Here is an 8,385-nt window from a genome sequence, read left to right as displayed (position 1 = left end):
TAAGATATGAAATTTAAACATAGCCTATCATGTGACTAATGAAAATTGTTAAATTATCTTGTAGTTGACGATAATGATAGATATCCTGTAATTACAAACACTAAGGAAAATAATAAGTATCAGTTTCTTGAAGTGTTCCAGATAATCAGAAGGTGATTGTGATTGAAATCGTTGTAGTTTTAGGATACATGTGTGTTGGCTATATTTTAGATTTTTAGCAAAAGATTCTTCAATATTATCCCATATTATTTCTAAATTTATTTTGGTTTAGAGATTACTTTGATCATGTGATTCCCCGCAGTGCTAATGTTACCCTATGACATGTGTGAGTGTTTGTATGCAACTTTCTTTTAAGAAATACAACATTCGTAGAATTTATATATTTAGTTGTTCAATCTTTATTGCACAGTTCCTGAAAATTTCATGAAAACATTTACATAAACACAAAGCTAGTATCAGGTAAGCGGACAGTAAATGACGCCGGCAACGTCGTGTAACAACAGTTCAAAAAGTGCTCGAGACTGTCACTTTTCCAAGTAATCGCCCTTCCTAGAAACACACTTCTCATGTCTAGCAATCCACTGGTCGGACATGTCAGTATAACAGAACACTCTAAACTAGAGACTACATCGTGCACACACACCGCGGGACAGTTCAAGAAAGGATTCAAACCTGTAGCCCTTCAGAGCCGACTTGACAACGGGAAACACCAGAAAATTAATTGGGGCAAGGTCCGGTGAATAAGCTGAGTGTTCAAGGAGCTGGAATCCAAGAGGTCCTATCACTAGCAAAGTGGTCTGTGCAGTGTGCGCTGGCGCATTGTCTTGATGGAGAAGAACATCCATCTTCAAGATTAACCCCGGGCCTCTTCTTCAGTACGGCTCATTTGAGGTCCCTTCGCATAACATGTAACACAATGTATTAATCCCATACATAATAATCGTTAAAAATAATATTCTTTATCTTTATATCCTGCATTTCTAAGAACCAGGATCAGTTAATAATATTCATAAATAACAAGTCTTGATAATAAGTAACTTAAACTTATATCCCGTAGTACGCAGCGTTGACGGTCTGTCCAACTGGAACGGCATGCTGCAAGATTCTGCCCTTCCGGTCGACAAAGAAGATGAATATCTGCCTGTACTGTATATCCCTTCAGTGGCGTGTCTATTTGAGATAATTTTTAAATAGCAAATACATCACGGCAAGTGTCTGTCTATTTTAACTGATTGGTTCGCGGGGAAAATAATTCAATGGTTTTGCTTGTTTAAATTAGTAGTCATCTATACTGAGGTAAAATTATGCCGAATAGAGCGATTTTCCCGTTCAAACTGTAGTTTTCATTCCAATGATACCGTTTTTATTATATATATATTTTTTTTTGTGGGGGTGGGGGGGGGGGGGGGGGGGGGGGGGGGTGGGATGCGAGTGTACCCGCTATCAAAATTATAAGTGTACCTCTGACAATCATAATCTTTATTTTATTCTTAATCACATCATAAAGATGACCATGCGCTACACAAAATAGTTCCATTCATGAACATCGCGGATGAATTATCAATGATCAAACAATCCTAATTTAGTCTCTTCACACTGACCATTTAGATTATATAAGATCTTTCAATTATAAGGTATTCCTGTCCATGGTTACATTAATACTTTCCAGCTGGCCATTTTGGTAACTTCATGTGAGGCCACGTAGAGTTAATCCTAGATTTTTATAAGTGAGATCATTTTAATGAAGGTGGTGCATGCTCATATTTCACAGTGAAGTTTTGTTTTTGATTTTCATGCAAACTGCTTGTTGATTTTGTTTTTATAAATTTACATTTTATACATGTGACATGACATTTTCAAAAGACAAAATGTAAACTCAGATAGTTTCTGCTTTATCCTAGCTGTTAACGAATGGCATTGGATACCCAATTGTGTGATATCTACCAAAACCCCGCTTACACTAGACGTCTCAAGGCTTTGATTATAAATTGTTTAAATTTTACGAGAAATGATTTTTTTTCATGTTAGTGTATCTATAAAGACCTACATTCTGACAATTTGTTTTTATTATGAGTATACTTGAATACATAGCAATATAACGTTGGTTTAAGACATTAGGTAAATGTGTAGCTATTATCTTATATTTATAGAATGTTTTCCACTTTGGACTAATACTTACATTTCTAAATATGACAACAAACTTCTTTTTTCCCTTCATTTCAAATATAACGACCTTTCAGTGATTGTTTCAAAGTTACTACACGTAAGTAATCATAGTAAATACTGGTCATGTCTGACATTTTTCTAGATGTGAGCTATTAGTAGTCAGAAACGCTTGCAAACGGGCTAAAATGCAATTTACTTATAACTTTTACTTGTATAGTTACAAGAAAGAACTTAATATGACTTAATATGACTTGTAGTTTTTCTATTTAACTGATATATTCGATGCAAGATGCAGGGCAGTAAAATTGGATACGTAAGTCATTTTCAAACTTTAAAATGCAAAACTATTTCTGGAAGGATTCACTTTATGTTTATTCTTTCATTTTGTCCCAACAGCTTACAACATATTATACATGCTTTAGAAGACTTGTTGGTTAATAGTAAAACCGAAAAACTGAGTTCAAATAGTTCTTACAATTGACCAGCGAGCCATTCAGTAAGTGTTTTATTAAACGACTTCAGAAAGATATTTTTACTTTACAGCAAAAATTAGTTTTGAACTGTAGACAGGCCAAAGAATATGGACCAGTGATTTATATAAGAAATTATGTTTTGAAAAATATTTAAAATAATAAAATATCATTATACCTGGGTATATTGCACACTGCCATTGACTGACAGGAGTTATAAAAGAGGAATAAATCAAACATAGTAATGCAGATACTATTACATTTTAATACACTAATCTAAAAATAAACAATCATTGAATAAAGAAACATTTGATTTAGCATCATATACAATGATAATGTTGTCTTCTTCTTCGACTATTACTACAGGTTTTGACACAGTTCCGGACGCACCACAAAATAACTGTAGTCTTTTGTATTTCCATGATGGTAATTATATGTAACAGGACTGACCAACGTATAAACTTGATCAAGATTTCACTGGACTGACAGACGGACGAAAAGTGGTCACAATGCCTGATTTAAATTAACCCAGGTTCATTTTTATGTTAAATTGAAATCTATTTTGTTTTGGCCATTAAAAGAAAAAAAAAACAGTTCAGAGTACACAAATACTTTATTTTAATGTTTCATTGCATTTTATCAATGATAATTATCTGAAATACACTAAAAAAATCTGAATGATAAATTTAGTGAGAGGAAAGAAGGATAAAGGGGAAATGAACAGCCTGGCGACAACAGGTAAACGTTACCTTGAGCGTCTGTAGATCTGGCAAAAGTACATGAAGAAAATTCAGTATATATAGCAAAATGTTCCCGCCAAAATTAGAAAAATCATACTTTGCATGAAATAGAACATACTGATAAAATTATCTGAAAAAGGAATGATACAAAAATGTCTCTATACTGTATGAAAATGGCATAAGTTTCAAAAATGCCAAAGAATAAAAGTAGCTGTATGAGAGTTTATTGAACTGCCCTTCTTGTATTTACTAATTCAAACAAAATGAAGAAAAAGGATAAAAGCAAGAAATACGTGCTCTTTTCACTATAAAGATACTAAAATTGGTAAAAAAAAAAGTTTAGGCCAGACCTAAAATATCTTTCTTTTAGGCGTTAAAACTGCCTAATATGATTATTTAATAAATGGTAACCGGTAGACTAGTAAGTAATTGTTTCTAAAAATAAGCATATTCGTTACATATGCATGCTGTGCATGACGGAAATGAGAAATAACAACTATCTAGTGACATATATAAGGCCAAGACAATGTGTTAAATGTCTAAATATATTATCAAATTAATGTAGAAGTATGCACAGTACTTGGTGTATTAAGGTGAGTTTAAACCACGCTTTGTTTCTACAGTGTAAGATAGTTATTATTGTATGTTTATAAAAACTATACTGAAAAGAGAATGACTGAATAAGTTTACGGATGAAGTTGTATAAACACATTAATTCAAGGAGGGTCTAAATTTTTCACCTGTCATCTTGTAGAATATCTATATTATACCAGTATTATCAGAATGAAGTTCATGTGGGAGGAAAAAGTAGGTCACTAGGTCGTGGTGGGTCTTTAACTAAGTTTTCCGATAATGCATGGAAGTTTCGGCCGTCCAAGCGGTAAAATTACTGTTTTGAATAAATTTCAATTTTGTTCATTTTTCTTGATAAGGCGACGGCATTTATTGTACTGACAAGAAACAAACCTGGTGGAATTCAATGCCGCACTGTCTAGCTCAAGGAGGGACACCACTACCGTACAAGAGAGGTCTAGGAAATATTCTTGACACAAACATTCTTAAAGAGAGTATTGGTGGAAATGCGGAAGTATGGACAGCTGATTACCTGGTGACAGGTGGTAAGACTTTTAACATCAATAATACGTCATCATACGGCTTTGTTGAATGTTCATTTATATCAATTTATCTTTTTACATGATTATTTTTCATTTTTAAAACAAATACTACTGAACATACTTTTCCATTTATTTGTAGTTAGCAACTTTTCAATTACACGTATCTACATTGTTTCTGCATTGTCAATGATTAACCAGTATATATAATTCTTTGACCCCATGTAAATGTCTAGCATTCTAGAGATCACAACACCCGATATGATACGATTGTTTCCATACGTCAGGTTGTCAAATGAGAAACATACATTTTACCAAAAGCGTTAGCAATGGAAAGCGTGCGTTGTGACACTACGTTCGAACGTTTGCTTTTTCAACATTTTCTGTTAGTTTAAGGAATTTTTCGTTCAAAAGAGTCATCACGGTCCATTTCTAGGACATGAAAAACATGGTCGTTTTATCAGCACCAGTTAGGTTATTTCCTAATAATTCCTAATTTCACCCCGCCCCTCCTCGAATAATTCATTCTCTTTCTTGATAGATTTATATACAATTGTGTCGTGCCTCTTCATCGTGTATTCAATTAAACTCAACGGCATGTTTGTACTTTCTAGGGTTCAAAACAGAAGAGCTATGTGGATTTATATACAAGTATAAATCATCTGACAAAGGACAAGTGTTTTATGGAAACTGTAACAGAAACATATCTTATATCTGCCGGAATTCAACAAGTCAGTAAACAATTTTGATATTAGCATGCTAATTATGATATCAATTCCACCAAAGGACTTAGATACTTAGATGTACTTCACTCAATGTTATATTTTTATCATGTTTAATACTACAATACATTTTCTCGTTTATGATACATTGCAGGTTGTATTGATACATGTATGTACTTTAAAACATTAATTTCAGCTTCAAAGTGGCAAATCTATCAGGGCCATTACCGATACGCTATAGAACGATCTTGTGGTGAAGTCGATGACAATGTATTAAGAAATATTACAGATATTTTTAAATCCGGATATTACTGGGTAAAAGATTCACTGATGTTCGAGAAAAAACCATTTCACGGTATGATTACCAAGTGTTTTTGCTATGATATAGTGTCATAATAATAAATATTAAAAATACGAGGGTCATTCAATACATTAACGAAATTATTGCTGTAATTTCATATCAGTTTTTAGATATCTATTTTATTAAATGATTATCGGTAAATTGTAACTATATTGCCCAACTTTAAATTTATCGACGGTTTTCCCTAACATCCTAGCAACGATAGAATGCCCATTAAACTTGATTGGCCGTGTGACATGTATGGGCCATTAAATATTTATGAGATTTTATAGTTTATTTATGTCTCATTCATTTACAAACATAAAAATGTACATACTCATTCATTTACAAACATAAAAATTTACATACAGCATAAAACAATTGTAAATGACCATTCTAACTAGAACTATAGAGACAATATACAGACTCAAATTAAAAACATACCATTTAACTTACAAATTCATATCACATATTCGGATCTTAATTCGATCATGAGCAAGGGCATCAACTGGACTGCAGTGCAAGGCATACCAAAGGAAACAACTCAAGAAATCACCACATCCCTTACAGTACTAATTTACAAACACAGTCCAAACAATCCCCATGCCCATACTCCAACCAAGCCACAAGTACCCACAATAAGTAGATCAACAAATACTTGACCACCTTTACAGTAACTATTTTATATGATTCTTACTTATGGCCAGCTAATCCTACACAAGTAAATTCTATATCTGCGTACACATAAACCTAAAACCTTCTAACAATTTAGAATAAAAAATCATGTGTACTAAATTCAATATCATTTATAAATAAAATATCTCATAAAAGTTGACAGTTGCACGTAAAATACATTATATTACAAAAAGAATCCAATTTTGGGGCTAATCATGCCCACTATTTATGTCTATGCTTACATGAACTAAAATCTTCTAAAAACACATTTTAACCAGTTAAGAATCAAATGTGTTTTATATACAACACAGACGAATAAAATCTCTGTTCAAGATGAAACTGGCTAAAAGTTGAAAGTTGCAAATTAAGTGAGTGAGTTGAGTGAGACATGAATGTGTGTATGTTGAGTAACTGACCGAGTGAGTACATGAATACATGTACGGCTGTTGAGTGAGTACATGAATGCACGAATGTAGAGTAATTGACCGAGTGAGTACATGAATGTACAAACGTTGAGTAACTGACCGATTGAGTACATGGATGTACGGATGTTGAGTAAGTGACCTGGTGAGTACATAATGACCTGGTGAGTACATAATACATGCACGGATGTTGAATAAGAAACCGCGTGAGTACATAAATGTACGTATGTTGAGTAAGTGACCGATTGAGTACATGAATACATTGATGGGCCGGTGGTCTAGTGGTATCGGTGCTATACACCGGGCACGTTAAACAACCGGACCGTCTATTCGCAAATAGCTAGGCTAAGTTAGCCGGACAGGCCTGTATCTAAAAGGCTATCACTCTATCTGTTCTATGGGCTTTATCTCACTCTGTCCCTCTGGTCAGATCGCTCTGTGTCTGTACTAACAGAGGATGAATTTCGCGCCCTGTGTGGCTGCGTTTGCTATATGTAAAGCGCCTTTGAACGTGTTTATCATGAAAAGGGCGCTATATAAATCTGGTATAATAATAATAATACATGTAATATGTATGTAGAGTTATTGACCGATTGAGTACATGAATACATGTACGGATGGTAAGTGACCGAGTTAGTACATGAATGTACGGATGTTGAGTAAGTGATCGAGAGAGTACATGAATACATGTATGAATGTAGAGTAAGAGAACGCGTGGGTACATGAATGTACGGATGTTGAGTAAGCGACCGAGTGACTACATGAATACATGTACAGATGCTGAATAAGTGACCGCGTGAGTAAATGAATGTACTAATGCTGAGTGAGTGATAGAGTGAGTACATGAATATATATATGCATGTTGTATAATTGACAAAGTGAATACATGAATACATGTACGGATACTGAGCAAGTGACCAATTGAGTACATGAATGTACGGGTGTTGAGTAAGTGAGTACAAAATATCCTAATATCTATTTAATTGTGTTTTACTATACAAAGTATTATTTCTTTGTTTTTGCTACAATTCTTATCAAATCTGAGTGAGTAAATAACAGTGTAAGTTTTTCCCCGTTACTTAGGCACTCAAGCATTTCAACAACCGAAGTGACCTTTTGTAATAACAAATTTCTCTCCACTGTATATACTGGACAGTCCAGAATGACATGTACTTCTGACTCTACAACATTATAGCCAAATGGACACAGACGTTGGTTCTCAGCAACCCTTCATAGCGGCCGGTTTCCAGTCTTATGGGTGCAACGCTACATCGAAATTTGGCCAATACAAACCTGTGAGCAAATGGCAAATGCATTTTAAAATACAACTGTACAGCATAGCCATTCTTAAACATTCTATATGTTCGTAATTTATTTTGACCCGCGACATTTACACCAGTCACAAGTGCAATATCAGTTGACCATTGTTCAATGTGAGCATTTAACAATACAGTAGATATAGTATCAATCAAATGTTTTCTTGAGAATAATAATTGTAAAAAAATATTTAACCCTATGCATCTGAATTTATCCCTGACAATAAAAGACAAGTTCTTACATATAGAGCCACCTTGATTACATGACCAGTTAAATATCTTTTTATTACGTGTATCATCATAGTTCAGACACCGATGCCAATAACGACATACTGATAACCATTGATCTACAAATATTAGCTTCCAAGCCATTTCACCATAGACAACGGCATTTGGCGTGTATTTACCGGTGCCAAGGTAGA

Source organism: Mercenaria mercenaria, chromosome 9 (assembly GCF_021730395.1).
Source record: "Mercenaria mercenaria strain notata chromosome 9, MADL_Memer_1, whole genome shotgun sequence".
In the NCBI taxonomy this organism is placed as follows: Eukaryota; Metazoa; Mollusca; class Bivalvia; order Venerida; family Veneridae; genus Mercenaria; species Mercenaria mercenaria.
The sequence above is the reverse complement of the archived record's forward strand: the minus strand, read 5'-3'. Positions refer to the sequence as shown.